General features: G+C 43.3%; 1 protein-coding gene across 2 annotated transcripts in view; it reads left to right on the forward strand.

Annotated features, from left to right (window-relative positions):
- LOC105151168 (uncharacterized) overlaps positions 1–17,758 on the forward strand; it is a 212,709-nt gene that overhangs the window by 156,970 nt on the left and 37,981 nt on the right. The window lies entirely within an intron of this gene.

Below are 17,758 nucleotides of genomic sequence, written 5' to 3' on the forward strand. Positions count from 1 at the left end.
ATATTTTTTCTAATTTTGTTCACATAACATTTATAACATTAAAAAAACGTTTCTTTTAACATTAAAAAAATTTCTAAAAATTTCTATAAACGTTTGAATAAACATTTTTTTAATGAAAAAAAGGGGACTTTTCTTGTTATTTTAAACGTTACTTTCATCATAAAAACATTTTCGACAAATCTTAAAAAAGCGTTTTTCATATAAAAAACATTTTCTTAAAATAATCCTATATGTAAAAGGCATACACTACTACGCAAGATCTTGGAAGCGAAATAACAGTTTAAATCAAGAAAAAAAAATATATATATACAGGGTGGCATGAATATACGGCCCACTCGTCCCGAGCAGGTAGAGTGGACTAAACTGAGTAGAAAAATCCTCTACCATTTTGTAATGCTCGCAATAATTAACGAGATATTAACGTTTAAAGATAGCCGAATACGCGCGTCCGCTCGATTTACTATTGTCAAAGGTACGGCCCATCGAGCGCACGGCGCGCGGGCCGCGAGGAGCGGGAATGGCCTAGCAGGCGCGCCGCGCCCTTTGAGCTTAGATGCTCGCGACGGTAAGCCCCGCTCCTCGCGGCCCGCGCGCTCGGTGGGCCGTACTTTTGGAAATAATAGGTCGGGAGGACGTGCATATTCGGCTATTTTTAAACGATAATATCTCGTTAATTATTGCGAGCATTACAAAATGGTAGAGGACTTTTCTACTCAGTTTAGTCTATCTGCTCGGAACGAGTGGGACCGTATATTCATGATCCTGTATATATATATATATATATATATATATATATATATATATATATATATATATATATATATACAGGATTGGCCATATTCGACGGAAAGATCTGGCAACACTGTAACTTTTGACAGAGATGTTAGATCGAGTAACGACGTTTCCCATGATTGAAAAAAAAAACATCTTTCCGTCGAATATGGCCAACCCTGTATATATATATAGACGTTTCGGTCTTGATTAGGTCATCTTCAGTATAAATTCATAAACAAAACATGACATTAATTACAGTACATTGAATACATATTACATGAAAATTTGTCCAATTTACAGATTTGTTAATTATTACTACTTAAAACGCTCGTTTAGATTTTGATGAACACGTAATTTTGTTCTATGTTAATCGATGTGGTGCTATGTGTTGTTTCTTGTTGAAATTAATTTAACTTGTGCAACGAAGCATAATTTCCAAATTCTATTTCGCAAATAATTTCTCAATTAAAATTACAAACAAAATGAAAAAGTGTTAGATTTCTATACCTGCTTCCAAACCACAATTTAAGAAACTATTATTTATGACAATAGGATACTCACAGTATAGTAAATTCACAAATTTCGATTACTGTCTGTGACATTTATCATGAGCTCCTTGTTTTTATACTTAAACATCAATAGAGAGAGAGTAATTATTGTGGAGAGTCGACATGATATTGAGTATAGGGAAATATACATCTGGAAGACGATTTGTATCACCTTGTTTGTTGTTTAAAGACATAGTTTGTTTTTTTATGAAGATCATTTCAGAGATTAATCTTTTTTTGAAAAGTCGATTCAGAATCTAATATTTGAATATTATATCAATTTAAATTATGTTTATGATTTACTTGATGAAGAGATACTACTGACAGTGATTCTAAGGATTTTTTTTATATTGAATTTATGTTCCTGTATCCTTTTTAATTTCCGTTTTGTTTGTCCTACATATGTAGAATTACAATCTAAACAACTGATTTTGTAAATAACATTACATTGCTCTGTTTTTTCCAGTTTGTCTTTATCTAATTTTATGAATTTATTTAGTTTATTCATCGGTTTATATGCTATATTAAGATTATTTTTTTCCGCGATCGTTTTAAATTTTTCTGAGATTTCATTGACATATGGAATTGGAAAGAACTTTTTTATATTATCGATTGAACATTATTATAAAGGTTTGTTCGTTTTGACAGATTCTGTTATTTATGGCAGAAAATATTATATCTAAAGGATAATCATTTTTTAATAATTCTTTAATCATGTTTGAAATGTTCTTATTGTGATATTTTGGATGCAAAAGAAATATAATCTTATCCAATTGCTCTATAATTACACCCTTTTTATGGGTGATGGGATAGTTGAATTTATAGCTTAAAAATCTGCCGGTGTTCGTCGGTTTTTTGAATATATCGATTTTTATGTGGCCACTCTCTAACTTTATTGTAACGTCCAGAAATATTACTTAAATTAATGATCTATTCGTTGTTAATATTTTTTAATTTAAAATCTTCATATTCCATCGGATTGATGACAACATGAAATAAAGAGTCATTAATTATCTCTAAAAATTTCGTTTCGTATAATGAAATGTCATTTTTGAAGGAGTAAAACATGTATTGTTATTATTATTAATACTTATAAATTTATTATTATTCTCAATAATATCAAATTTCCTATCATTATCATTCATCTTATTATAATCAGTATTATTATTACTTTTTGCTTTAGATCAAGATAGATTGAACCTGATAGGTTTTATAGTTTTCTTTTTGTATAGATAAGACAATTCGCAGATTATGCAGTTTTTGATTAATAATTTTATTAAATTTTCTAAACCAAATTTGGTTAAAATTTTCTTGTTGATGGAGAAAAGAAAAAGACACATCACCAGGTAAAGAATAAGAAATTATTCTATGATGTTTAAATAATTAATTCTTTAGGGGATTTCAAAGAGAACTTTTTACGTTATTTTAAACATTTTAAAATCGTTTTTTTTTAATGTTTTCAAAAATTTTTTTTCAAACATTTTTTCTCTATTGGAGATTTCTGTGATAGTAGTGTTTCTAGATTATAAGGAGATATTGGTCTTTTAAAGACTGTAATATATATCAAGATTTCAAAATTCTAAAATCTAACGATTGGGAAACGGAGAGAAATCTCATTATTTAACTTATCCTTTAACAGTCATTTAGCGATGCTAACCCTTTAATAGTGTATGTTTCGGTAAGCAACATTGTTCGAGATCGGTAATTCGAAAGAAAAGCAAGAATTCTTTCAGTCGATCGACATTAATTGTCATTGAACGCATGCACAAATTGAGCTCGTGATTTCATCTCAAACATGATTTTAATCCTCGTTAAAATCATCAAATTCGTCGTTCTTTGTTCTTTTTAAAAACAATTCGTTTTGCGCAACACGCAAACAAGTTGTCGTTACCGGCAACGGACAATCGAAAGTTCTAGAACGATTCAATTCGCGCACGCGAGCGCCGCGCTCCGACGAATACGTCACGCGCTGTCACCAATCCCACGCACGGATTTTCTGTCGCGCATGACTGTTACGTTGAACGTCGCTAGAAAAGAATCCAAAGCGCCAATCAATTTTGTACACCTAATGCCACGTAATAATTACGATTGTGGCAAATTTTTATTGGATTTTTCCCAAAAGGGAAAGCTCAGGCCGAAAGCAATAAATGCTTCGATCTCGCCGTCCTCCTTACTTACTTCCAAAAAGTTCTTAGAGTCATAATCTCGCTTCGTAAAAATCGCCGTGCTAACCGTTTAGTGAAATCGCTATAAACCGAAACTTTCGAGAAGCTTCGAGGAAAATCGCCGAGATTTTCCATCACCGCGATTCCAAGCTCAATTTGGAAAAGGTGACCGCATTTAATATTCTGTTAATCTGATCTTTAATTAATTATATCTTTTGACTTTGTAACTGAATACATTAAAGAAATTCTTTTGTTAAATTAAATGAAAACGGAGTTCTCTTCACTGTCGTGCATCATATCAACCTTGTGCCGTTTTCTCACTCGAACCTCTTTCCGCGCGGTGCGCTCTCGCACATTTTCTCGCAACATAATGATAAAATATATTTTGCTTAAAAGACAGATTTTAAAAATTAATCTCTACATTAATCTCTTCTAAAGATTAATGATATTTTTCTAGATGAAAAATGGAAAAAGGTCTACTGGGAGCATTAATTTTAAAGGATTTTCAAGAAATGGCGTAACTAATATCGCATCGGGCCATACTGTTGCTACCTTCATGTTCAAAGCACCATCATTTGGCTTTAGTTTTCAGTATGTCATTTTGCCGAAGTGTAAACAACATTGTTTTTTTGAGCATTGAATATGTGCCAAACGCAATTTGCGGGAAGCTTTGCTTTTTTGCTTTCATTTGAACAAAAGTGCTGCTGAAAGTCAACGAATGCTGTCGGAAGTTTATGATGATTATACTCCATCGATTTCAACGTGTGAGTACTGGTTATAAAAAAGTTGGTCGACGTTATAAAAAAGATGATTTTGACACAGAAGACAAGGAACGTTTAGGCCAACCGAAAAAGTTGGAAAATGAAGAACTGGAAGCTTTACTCGATCAAGATCCGAGTCAAACGCAAGAAGAACTTGCAGAATCATTAAATGTTGATTGATCAACGATTTCCAGACGTTTGAAGGCCATTGGAATGATTCAAAAGCAAGGAAATATTGGGTGCCGTACAAGTTGAAGCCGAGGGGTGTCGAAAGGCACAAAATGACCTGTGAATTGTTGCTTCAAAGACACAGAAGAAAAAGTTTTTTGCATTGTATCGACCGGTAATAAAAAATGAATACGCTATGATAATCTGAAGCGCAAGAAATCATGGTTCGCCAGGCGAACCGTCAACATTAATGGCAACGCTGAATATTCATGCTCTGTATTTGGTGGGATCAGCTGGGTAGTGTATTATGAGCTGCTTCAATCCAACGAAATCATCACCGGGGAACGCTACCAACAACAATTGATGCAATTGAACCGAGCATTGAAGCAAAAACGGCCAGATTACGCGGAAGACACGACAAAGTGATTTTCCAGCACTATAACGGCCATAAATGATTGTGAAATTGGTCAAGCGTTAAAAACACTTGACTGGGATATCCTATCACACCCGCCGTATTTTCTAGATATTACTCCTTCTGATTACCAACTATTTCGATCGATGACTCATAACCTGTCTGAGCAGCTTCCATTCTTATGAAGATATCAAAAAATGAATCAATTCATGGATAGCTTCAAAAGATGTATCGTTCTTTCGACGTGGAATCCACCTATTATCAAAAAGATGGGAAAAAGTAGCGATGAGCAATATTTTGAATGATCAATTTGTAATCGTTTTTTCACAATAAAGCCGTATTTTTACCAAAAAATCCTTTAAAATTAATGCACACTCCCAATAACAATAGCGAATACTGGAAAAGTAAATTTGTATCAACTGAGGAAAGAAGCAAAAAGAAATGCAGAAATTATAAAAAAATTAAAATTCGAAAATAGAATGAGAGACAAAATTGAACCTTGGTAAAGGTTGAGAATATCCCGGTCACTTCAAATTTTGACAAAAATATAATAGGCTCTAATTGATGCGTTTTCGCATAAAAATAAAAATTCTATAAAAAAAACGTTGCTCTGTCCTACGAACCGAGACATTAAGCGTTAAAGTTGACTATTTAAGAAATTTGTCATAACCACGAAATACTACAGTGCAAACATGCGCTACGCTTTCAAATTCGTTACTTTAAAACAAGTTCTCTGCTCAAAAATACAAATTCACTACTTTAAAACAAACTCTTTGCTTTAAAATCAAATTCACTACTTTAAAAATAAATTTACTGCTTTATAAACAAATTCATTGATTTAAAAAGACAGATTTACTATTTTAAAAACATAAATTATTTTCTTATATTATATTTTGAGCAGTAAATTTGCTTTTAAAGTATTGAATTTGTATTTTAGAACAGAAAATCTATTTTAAAATAATAGATTTGTGTTTTAGAGAATTTGTTTTAAAGTAGCGAATTTGAGACCGCAGCGTATATTTGTATCGCAGTATTTTGTAGCTGTAACAGATTTCCTAACCTCAATTGTTAACTTTAATGCCTAATATCTCGGTTCGTGGAGCAGAGCGATACTTTTTTCTTGTGGAATCTTTTTTTTTTATTTTGACGCGGAAATGTATCAATTGAGACAATTTATATCAAAATTTGAGGTAATCGGGGTATTCTCAACCTTTACTTGAACCTTATATATGAATTACTATATCTAGAATCTATTCAATGTAACAAAAAGATACTCTCTAAATCTGAATCAGTGAATAATCACTGATATCAATATCAAGTATGCCATGGTAATTAGTGAATTAAATATGAGATCCCTAACCTCGCTAATCGTTATTATGTGATCTAACTAATCTTGTTTTAGTGCTTAAATTCAATGAATATAGAATTGAAAGATTAAAATTAACGTGAAAATGTCAGTATTTTAATTATATAATGCTAAAACATTCTTCCTTTTTTAATTAAACTTCACTGATTATCAATGCTAAGTATGCCACTGAGTAATTAGTGACTATACAGGGTCCATTATGAAAGTAATGCGCATGATTTTATTGTGACTCGAATATCCATCGCAGCGGGGTAAAATGGGTCGGGAAATGTGGTGGGGGGGTCTGCCCTTCCAAGGCAGCCTGTCGCCAGTTTGCTCCGAGCAGTCTGAGTGGAAAGACGTGCCTCCGCGTGAAGTGTGTTTTTCGACTTTGTAACACGGCGCGATGGAGCGTTCGCTTGAACAGCGATACGCCATCAAGTTTTGCGTGCGACTTGGAAAGAATGCAACCGAAACATTCCAGATGCTTCAAGAGGCTTTCAAGGAGGGCCGGGAGGAGGTCGCCGACGAACCCCGTTCTGGACGCCCAACAACGGCCAGAACCAACGAAAACGTGAATCGTGTGTGCGAAGTTTTGCGTTCCGACCGATTGAGCATCCAGTACATCGCTGACACCCTAAACATGTCCACATTTGCGGTACATGGGATAGTGACGGAGAATCTGCAAATGCGCAAGGTCTGCGCGAAGCTTGTGCCGCGATCAAGCTCCACCATGACAATGCCCCCAGCCACACGGCCTTCATCGTTGCCAACTACCTGGCCCGGAGCAACACCCCGGTGGTTCCCCAGCCCCCTTACAGTCCCGACTTGGCTCCGTGCGACTTTTTTTTGTTTCCCCGTCTGAAGAGAGAGCTGAAAGGAAAGCATTGGGAGTCCGTGGAAAACATCCAAAAGCATGTTACAATGTTCCTAAGAGACATTCCCGTCGAGGAGTTTCAGCGTGCCTTTCAGGCGTGGCAGACACGTCTCCGCAAGTGTATTGATTCAGGGGGAGAGTATTTTGAAGAATTTTGAGCATTTGTACCGCTACGATCAATAAATCTATTTTTCCCAGAAAATGCGCATTACTTTTATAATGGACCCTGTATATCCATTGATTCAGATTTAAAGAGTAAGCATGATTAATTTCTAATTATTTAATATTAGTTATTTAATGTTTATTAAAAAAAATGTTTATTTAATATTGATTATTCATTTGAAATAAAGATTTGTAAAAACATTTTTTAAACGTTTATTCAACGTTTATGAAAAAAAGTTTATTCAACATTAATTATTTGTTTGAAATAAAGGTTGAAAGCAATATTTTTTAAACATTTATTTAACGTTTATAAAATATTTATTTTAAATTATTTATTCATTTAAAATGTGGTAATAAGAAATATTTACTTCACGTTTATTTAAATGTTCATTTTACATTAATTATTTGTTTGAAATAATGGTTTAAAGAAACATTTATTTAAGATTTTTTTAAACGTTTATTTGTAATTAATTTTATTTAATTAGTCGATTTCAAAATAACATTTTTAAACGTTTATATAATGTTTATTAAATGTTTATTTTTTGTTATTTATTTATTTAAAATATTTTATTTATTTATAAAAAATTTATTAAAAAAAATATATTTAACGTTTAGTTAACGTTTATCATAAATATGTATTATAAAAAATGTTATTATTTTCTAAAACTCTAATTAATAAAAAACGCGTCGAAATAATAAAATAATCACGAAAGAGAAGTTAACACAATATAATTGTGTTAAGTGTACCATATATGGACAATAAGACAATAATACTGTATGATAATTAAATAAATGGCATAACGGATGAGATACACTATTTATAATTATCATACAATTCTAAAATTCCAATTTTGAGTTTTAAGAGTTGAAAGTTACAGTACTATCGGCATTTAGCATTATCCTAGATGTCCAACCGACAGCTAAAGCGTTGTCTACAATGGGCAGTATTAGTAGTGATAAATATGTAAGAAAATAAACTGATTTTCCGGTATAATAGGGCGTAAAGTAAGTGAATGGTTGAAATTCATTTCCTATAATACGTTCTATTCTCTTATTGCTTACGGACTACTCATTATAGACAACGCCTTAAATCTTTTGTCGTTCAGAGTCTTGACCTTGATAACATTTATCAATTTCTTTTTGGAGATTATATCTCTTATTTTCATTTTTGCATTGAAAATTACAAAGGATATGGTTTCGCTTCAAGTAGTTAACGCGAGACCGCCTCGTGTCTTTACGCGACCCGGCAAGTTGCGATCATCCGAAATTGTCAGATCTCTCAATAAACGGCTAAATCGATCAATTTCGCGATACCAAAAAATACGAAATGCCAAAATTTCATATTAAAATACGTCCTTATCATCGCCCTCGAAATTGTTGTCTGTTTAACATTTTAAAAGACAGTCGTCATTGCACTCGTCTATTGCGACATTACTTACCTACAGTTTCACTAGCACTGTATCGATATATCGATAGAGAGCTAGATCGCTATCATTAATGACATCGCTTTGTGAAAATATATCATTATCGTAATGACCATAGCAGCGGAATTCTGCAGATATTTTATATAATAAAAAAGTTACGTTAACTGTCGTTATGAATTCATAATGACTGCATAACGAGTTACAGAAAACAGACTTTTGCATAATATATAATAGTGTATAAGAAAATTAATCAATTAAACTTTCTCTTTTCCTCGAAATGGAAGAAAAGAAAGGATTTCAATTGATTTGCTTATGCACTATGTGTCATGCGTTATGCAAAGGGTCTGCGCTGCGGCCTTAATCAGATATGTAAATTCTGAAATATTTTAAGTTTCGTAGAAAAAAATGTGAAAAATTTTTTTAAAAAGTTACAAAATTATATGGAGAATATGATTATGTGAAAAATTCGTTTATTTATTGTATATACAGGGTGGGCCATCTATTGGTACGTTTTTGAATTTCGTCGTATGGCAACACCGAACGAGCTACAGACCCGAAATTTTGACAGTTTATTAGTCATACCGTCCGCGGCACGAAACAACATGTTTTCTCTTGAAGAGCGTTTTGAAATTTTAAAAACTTATTTTCAAAGTCAGTGCTGTGTCGCCGAAACTGTACGAATTTTGAAAAGAAATATGGGTCATGATAGAGCACCCACCGAAGGAGCTATACGCAAATTGGTGAGGAAAGTTCGTGAGAAAGGGATGTTAGTGGATGACATTATATTACGACTATTTTGAGTGAAATTGGCGCCGAGGTAGTCCAAAATGTCATTAATAATTGGGGTGACCGAATGGCATACTGTAAGGCCAGTAGAGGGAGCCACATGAACGAAATCGTTTTTCATTCTTGACGCGGATACTTTTAGCTTCACAACAAAAAAAAAATTAATAAAAAATATCAATGTATGCTCATTTGATCGCATTTTTAAAAACGTACCAATAGATGGCCCACCCTGTACAATTTTATATCGGTACATCTACATGTTTATTATACGCTGTAGCGAGTTTTTTAATTATAAAATACGCGTTGTAGTCCGATAAATTGTGAAATATAGAACGAATTTTTATAATTAAAATTGCAATTCGAATGTGCTAGACCATGATATCTTCCGGTTAATGATCGCAGATCCGCGTATCCTCTGGCGCAAACGGTTTTTGATACAAATGGCAATGCGTCGCGCTATGGTATGCCTCCCATTACTGTTTAGACAACTTCCATAGGCACGTTAGCGGATACGATATTTTTCAAGCAATGTGCCAAATCGTTGAGTTGTTGCGTGAACTATACACTCTTAATCACGACGACATCGATACATCGACAACGAGTTGTCGTACGAGCAGTGCACATAATACACGATACTAAACACTTTGTGTTATTGATATTCAGGATCCCTATCTGTTCTATCTAGAGCACACTCCAAATCGGTATATTATGAATGGCACTCGTTCCTGATTGTTATAGTTGCCGAATTTGAGTCACCTATCATCCTTGCTCGGCAATCGAATGACACAATCGTTTAATTTGCTACAGTCCACAGCATGCGACTACTGTAATTTTTCGACCGACTCGAAGTAATGAAGACATCTGAAAAAAAAACCGAAAATTATTATTATTGTTTATTAGTAAAAAGGAAAATTATAATTTTTTTTTCTTATACTTACCGGTCGTAGAAATTTCCTGTGCTTCTTTTTCGAGAGTTGTGAATTCACGAGACGGAACAGATTTTTTATTTACGCAAAATGCCCGACACCGTCGTTGCGTGGATCTTGCAGATACAATATGTTCACGTGCTTCTTATCGCGGGTGAATCGCAGAGGAAGGATCTGTTCATTTTCAATGCTGTATACATTGATCGATATCGCGTTCAAATGTTCGAATTTGGAAATGTCTTTTAATGTCATTGGAAACTCGATACTCGCGAGATTTTTTGGGAGTACAAATTAGTTCGGTCCGTTTTCTAAAAGATGGCTGTTGTGAATGGTTTATAGTGACAGCTGATTTTGGCGTTTTCAGAGACGTTAAATATCTGCTAATAATATTCAGTTTATATCGATTTGAATTTCATACAAAAACCTTGATTTTTACTGTGTTTGAAATGTCGAATTTTGTGTTAACCAAGCAGCATTTGCGGGAGGTTCTAATTTTCTGCTTTAATTGGAAGAAAAGTGCAGCTGAAACCCATCGACTGCTTGTCAAAGTTTATGGTGACACTACTCAAACTGATAAATCATGTAAGGAATGGTTTCGACGTTTCAAGGATGGAGATTTCAGTGTTGAAGACAAACCTCGCTCTGGACAGCCAAAAAAATTCGAAGACAAAGAATTAGAGGCATTACTCGAAGAAGGTCAGAGTCAAACGCAAGAGGAGCTTGCAGAATCATTGTGAGTAACTCAACAAACCGTTTCTGCACGATTGAGAGCCATGGAAATAATTCAAAAGCAAGGAAATTGGGTGCTTTATGAACTAAAACCGAGAGACGATTTGAATCGGATTGTGACTGGAGGTGAGAAGTGGATATTTTATGACAATCCCAAGAAGAAAAAATACTACGCTAAGCCCAGTCAATCATTGCCATCGACCTCAACATCAACACCAAAGCCGAACATTCATGATTCGAAGATCATGCTCTGTATCTGGTGGGACCAAAAGGGTGTTGTTTATTATGAGCTGTTGAAACCTGACGATTCCATTACGGGCGATCGGTATCGGCTACAATTGATTCGTTTGAGCCGTGCATTGCGAGAAAAACGGCCGGAATACGAGCAAAGACATGATAAAGTTATTTCTCTTCATGACAATGCTCGGCCTCATGTCGCAAAAGTCGTAAAAAAATATTTGGAAACGCTCAAATGGGATGTTTTACCGCACCCGCCGTATTCTCCGAACATTGCTCCTTCTGATTACTGATTGTTCCGAAAAATGCAGCACGATTTGGCAAGTCACCGATTCACTTCTTCCGCAGAAATCGAAAATTGGCTCCAAAATTGGATTGCCTCCAAAGACGAGTCATTTTTTCGAGATGAAATTTGAAAATTGCCTGAGAGATGGGAAAAAGTAGTAGCCAGCGAGGGACAATACTTTAATTAATCTGTTCATTCATTTTGTTTTGAAATAAATGCATTTTTGAACACCAAAAAACGGACCGAACTAATTTGTACTCCAAGTTTGTTAAAATTTTGTGTTAAATTTTTAATATATTCCAATGTTAATTTAGCTTATTGTTATGTAATATACTGTGATTATTTTAATATTTTGTGTTAAATTGATTTTCAATATTCTTCAATATTCTTTGTGTTAAAATAATGTATTATAACAATTGTGAGTAGTGAATAAATTACATAAAAATGTTTTTCAAAGATTACATTTTAAGATAAATAAATAAACTGTTTAATAATAAATGTAATATTGTAAAAGTTAATGGGCCCCCACTCTACCAGAGCGAACCCCTCCGCCGCCGATATTGGAATCATCGGCAGGGTGTCGCGCGTGCAGGCTGATCACTGCCACCCGGCCCAGAGAGTCCCCCGCCCAGTTGGAGTGACTCTCCGGGATTCGGTAGGGGTCAGCGGCGATGGCCAGTCGTCCCCCCCCCCCATTCGGCGAGGCACTGCATGAGCATGTTTTGTGCCCCGGCCGAGTAGTTCAGTTGGTCTGGGCGAGGGCGCAGGACATTGTTTAGTCTCTCGCTCCTCGCCCTCCCCGACGTCCATCTTGTCGGTCTCATCGGCCGCCGTGGTTGTCCCCGGCACGACGGTCATCTCGATGTCGGCCGTGGCCGACGGCACTGCCGCCACCGTCGCCGCCACCGTCGCCACCGTCGTCGCCGCGACGGTGGGGGATCGCTGGGCTTCTGACCCCTTCTCTTCCCTTTCACCTCCATGGAGGTGGCCGAGTCATCGAGGCCGGAGACTCGAATCTTGGCCGTCCTCGATGGACGGGACACCCTCACGTCGTCCCGATCCGCGAAGAGAGCCGACAGCCTCTCAGCCAGGACATCGGCTTTGGCCCGGCTCTCCGGGCCCCTCACCTCCCAGATAAGGGCCCCGGTAATGGCCTTCCTAGGAGATCCTCGATTTCCACATCTTTCAATGAGATCGAGGATCTCGCCTTGCCCACTACCTCCTGGTACTTAGTTGGATCGGCGCACGTCAGGGTGATTACCGCTCCAAGGGGTATCGAAACAGATGAATCCCCTGTCGACCGCGACGGACAGCAGGGTCGCACCCGCCGGAGGAACATCCTCTGCGAGGAGAAGAAAGAGGAAGAGTGATGGGGAAGACGAGGACCGTAGGATGGAACGAATCCTCGTGCGGCTCCTGTCTCGCCTCCTGACAGAGATGGGGGTAGTCCCGACGACGGCGCCGGCTCAAAAGGCGCGTAACAGCCAGCCTCCCGCCTAAGCGACAAAAAAGGCGACTAAGGTCGCCCCTAAAGCGGGACGGAGTGCGCCCAACGCGCCCCCTCCCGCCGCGAGTAGGGACAGGTCGCCGCCCGCGTCCAATGTCCCCCAAACAGCGGGAGATGGAGCGCGTCTGGCGGATGACAACGAGGCGACCTGGGCGCAGGTTGTCTCGAGGGCGGCTAAGAGAGCAGCCGCCAAGGCAGCAAAGAAGAACGAGACTGCGCCGCCTAAAAGCGCCAAAGCGCCTGCGGCCACTGCCCCTAAGACCCGAAGCGGTGGGGAAGCAGGCGGAGGAGCGAGAAAGGGGAGCGTCGCAGAGGGTCCCAAAGCTTCCGCTAAGACGCCAGCCCCCCCTCCGAAGCTTAGGTCGCCCAGCTCGGCGGCTATAACGATAATATGTGCCGATCTCACCACCTACCAAGAAGTGGTGGGAAAAGCAAGATCGTCGATCTCTCTTAAGGACGTGGGGATCGACGATCCCAGTCCCAGGAGGGCCATCACAGGGGCCCTCATATGGGAGATTAGGGGTCCGGAGAGCCGAGTCAAGGCGGACGCGCTAGCCGAGAGACTAACGGCCGTCTTCGCGAACAGGGACGACGTGAGGGTGTCCCGCCCATCGAAGACCGAGATCCGGGTCTCCGAACTCGACGATTCGGCCACCCCCACCGAGGTGGCGCAGGATCTGGCGAGGGCTTGCAAGCGACTCCCACCGGAATTTAAGGTGGGAGGAGTCAGCAGGGCCCCCAATGGCCTGAGCACCTGCTGGGTGCGGTGCCCCGTAGAGGCGGCCAAACAATTGGTGGCCGCCTCACGTGTCAAGGTGGGGTGGTCGAGCTGCAGAGTAGCTCTGCTGCCGGTCCGAAGCCTTCAATGCTTCCGGTGCTTAGAAGCTGGCCACATCCAGGCGAAATGTACAAGCACCGTGGATCGCTCCGGATGCTGTTACCGATGCGGGGGCATCGGCCACGCGGCGAGGGAGTGCCGCGCCAAAGTCGACTGCCCCGCGTGCCGTGAGCTCGGCCGCCCCTCGGGGCACCGCATCGGCGGCGGCGGATGTGCTACCGCCAAAGCAAAAAGGAAGAGGGGGGGACAGAAGCCCAGCAGCTAATCCACCACCGCCGCGGGGCAAACCCCCGTGGCAGCGACCATGGCGGAAGCGCCGTCGGCCGTGGCCGACATAGAGATGGTCGTCGTGGAGAATACACCCGCGGCGGCCGATGAAGTGGCCCACAAGAACGTCGGGCGGGACGAGGAACGACGGACCCAACAATAATGTCCCTCGCCCTCGCCCAGACGAACCTTAACCACTCGGCCGGGGCACAAAGCATGCTCATGCAGTGCGTCACCGAGTGGGGGGGAGGGCTGGCCATCGCCGCAGACCCCTACCGAATCCCGGAGAGTCATCTCAACTGGGCGGGGGACTCTCTGGGCCGGGTAGCGGTGGTCAGCCAGCACGCGCGCGACACCCCGCCGATGATTCCCATATCGGCGAGGGAGGGGTTCACGCTGGTAGAGTGGGGACCCATCGACGTAGCGGGGTGCTACTTCCCTCCTCGCCTAACGAGGGGGGAATACGAGGACGCCCTGGAGTCTCTGGGGGAGCACATCAGGCGACGCTCCCCCAGGCCTGTATTGGTGGGTGGGGATTTCAATGCCCATGCGTTGGAGTGAAGTTCCCCATCCGACTCCAGGGGCGACAGCACCCTGCTGTGGGCGGCGAGGCACGGCCTAGTCTTACTGAATAGGGGCCGTGCCAGCACCTTCGTGGGGGCCCGGGGGGAGTCCATCGTCGATCTGACGTGGGCGACCCCCGCGGCGGCCGCCAAGATCCGAGGATGGCGTGGACGCCGGCTCCCTAGGAGAATTGACGGATCACCGCCTGATCCGTATGGAACTGGTGTCCAACCCCGCGAAGGTGTCACGAAGACGCCGCCAACAAGAGACGGAACGTCGATGGGCCCTCCGAAAGATGGACCCCGGACGCCTCGAGGTGAGCCTCCTTTCCTCCACCTGGCCAGAACGTAACCCGGCCTGCACGGTGGAGGAGGAGGCCGAATGGCTCGGAGACGCCATGTCGCGCGCGTGCGACGCGTCGATGCCCCGCTGCTGTCCCGCGGCGAAATGGGCAGCCTACTGGTGGTCCGAGGAGTTAGATGAGCTACGAAGGGCCACCGTGGCTATCAGACGAACGTATACTCGCCGCAGGCGGCGGGGTACAGACGCAGAGATAGAAGCGGCCGCCGGGGCGCTCCGAGACTCAAGGAGCGCCCTCAGGGCGGCCATAAGAAAAGCGAAAGCCGACGCATGGCGGGAGCTGCTCTCCTCCCTGGACAGGGACCCGTGGGGGAGGCCCTACAAGATAGTGACGAAGATGCTTCGTCCGTGGGCCCCCCCGATAACGGAAACTCTGAACACTCAGTTCCTAGAGGATGTAGTGGCCGGTCTCTTTCCCACGAGGGAAAAGGATATCCCCGAGAGGACAGGCCCACCGTCCAGATGGATGGATGAACTGAGCGTCACCGGGGGGGAGATGGTGAGGGCATTCGCCCGTCTGAGAGGGAGACCGCGGGCGCCCGGACCCTCCGGCGTTCACGGAATGGTGTGACTCGCCGCGGCTCCCATCGTTGGAAAGCGCCTGAGACAGCTCTACACTAGCTGCCTCAGAGAAGGTGTATTTCCCAGGTCGTGGAAGAGGGCCAGGCTTGTCCTCCTACGCAAGGAGGGCAAGCCAGCGGAGAGTCCCTCCGCCTATAGGCCGATTTGCCTACTGGACGATGTGGGAAAACTGTTGGAGCGCATCATCGCTGACCGCATCGTCCGGTACCTGTCCCGGGATGGACCTAACCTATCCCGCGGTCTGTACGGCTTCCGGGAGGGGATGCCGACGATCGACGCCATCAGGCATGTTCGATCCCTGTCGGAGCAGATGACCGCGGGTGGGGATGTAGCGTTGGCGGTATCCCTCGACATCGCCAACGCCTTCAACAGCGTCCCGTGGGGCCGGGTAGTGGGGGCTTTGAGGGAACACCATCTCTTGCCCCCCTACTTGGTCGCCATTGTTGAGGACTATTTCCGGGACAGGCAGCTGGAGTTCCACGATAAAATGGGACTCCAGCAGCGGAGGGACGTGTCGTGCGGCGTTCCACAGGGGTCCGTGTTGGGACCCCTACTCTGGAACGTCGCATACGACTACGTTCTCCGCGCGGTCCTACCCCCCGGCTGCCACATCGTCTGTTACGCGGACGACACGCTAGTGGTGGCCGCGGGCACGACCTGGGAGAGAGCCGTGGGAACGGTGAACGTCGCAGTGGCGTGTGGTCGGCTCCATTAAGGAATTGGGCCTGAGGGTGGTCCCCGCAAAATCGGAAGCAATATTCTTCGACGACGGGAAGAGCGGGGTGCCCCCTCGGGCACATATCGTGGTGGACGACGTCCGCGTCCTGGTGGGGCCCACTATCAAGTATCTGGGCCTCACCCTGGATGGTCACTGGGGTTTCGTCGAGCACTTTGACGGACTAGCCCCGCGATTGGGCCGCCGGGCAGACGCTCTGCTCGGCCTCATGCCCAACCTTCGCGGTCCGAACAAGTCGGTCAGGCGTGCGTACATGCACACCGTCCTGTCCGGGGCCTTTTACGGGGCCCCGGTATGGAGTGAGAGGGCGCTGGCCAACCGCCGTATACAGGAGAGGTTGCACAGCGTGCAACGGCGGTTGGCCCTTAGAATCTGCAGGACCTATAGGACGGTGTCGTACGCCGCCGCCATGGTCCTCGTGGGGATTCCCCCGGCCGAGTACGTGGCAGACGCCCTGGCGGAGACTTACGCCAGGGTGAAGGCCATTCGGCTTCGGGGGGGGATCGCAACCCCGTGGACCGTAGACCGACTAAGAGGGAACGCCCGTCGGCGGGTCTTTGGAGAGTGGCGCGCCACTCTCGAGAATAACCCGCCGACAACGGGCGTCCGGACCGTGGAGGCCATCCTCCCCTGCCTCGAGGAATGGGTAGGCAGGGGCTCCCAGAAGTATGCTGCATGCGTTCCTGGGAGCCCCTCAGCTATGGCCTGGTAAGGACACCCGGAGGGGTTTTAGTGGGTGCAAGCCCCACATAACCCCGGGCTCTCCCCCGAAGCCCGGGGTATGCATCAGGCATTTCCCCTGCGTTATCAAAAAAAAAAAAAAAGTGATTGCCGCTGAATTGGGCGGCCTGAGCTTCGGAAGGGAAGGCCTCTTGTCGGAGGCTTTAGGGCCTCCTTTAGGACCCCGGCGGTGCTCCCCTTCTTCGTTCCTCCGCCCGTTTTCGCTTCGCTCTCGGTCTTGGTGAGAGTAGAGACCCCGGGTTTTGCACTTTTAAACGGCCGGGACGGCTTTTTTCGCCTTGGCGGCCGCCCTCTTGGCCATCTTTGAGACGACCTGTGCCCAGGTTACCTCGTTGCCGCGCTCGTTTCATCCCTGGCTGGTTGGGGGACCTTGCCGCGGGGGGCGGCAAGTCCCTCCTCGCAGCGGGAGGGGGCACATTGGACGTGCCTCCTCCCCTTCGCCTTGGGGGCGACTTTTGCGGTGCCCCCCCCCCCTTCGCCAGTTGAGCTAGCCGCCCCGTTTGGGTGGTCGCTCCTCTCTCCTGGGAGGTCTATTTTGGGACCGCGCCGTTGTCGGGGTTACC

The sequence above is a fragment of the Acromyrmex echinatior genome, unplaced genomic scaffold (assembly GCF_024713525.1).
Source record: "Acromyrmex echinatior isolate Ae372 unplaced genomic scaffold, ASM2471352v2 Scaffold23, whole genome shotgun sequence".
NCBI lineage: Eukaryota > Metazoa > Arthropoda > Insecta > Hymenoptera > Formicidae > Acromyrmex > Acromyrmex echinatior.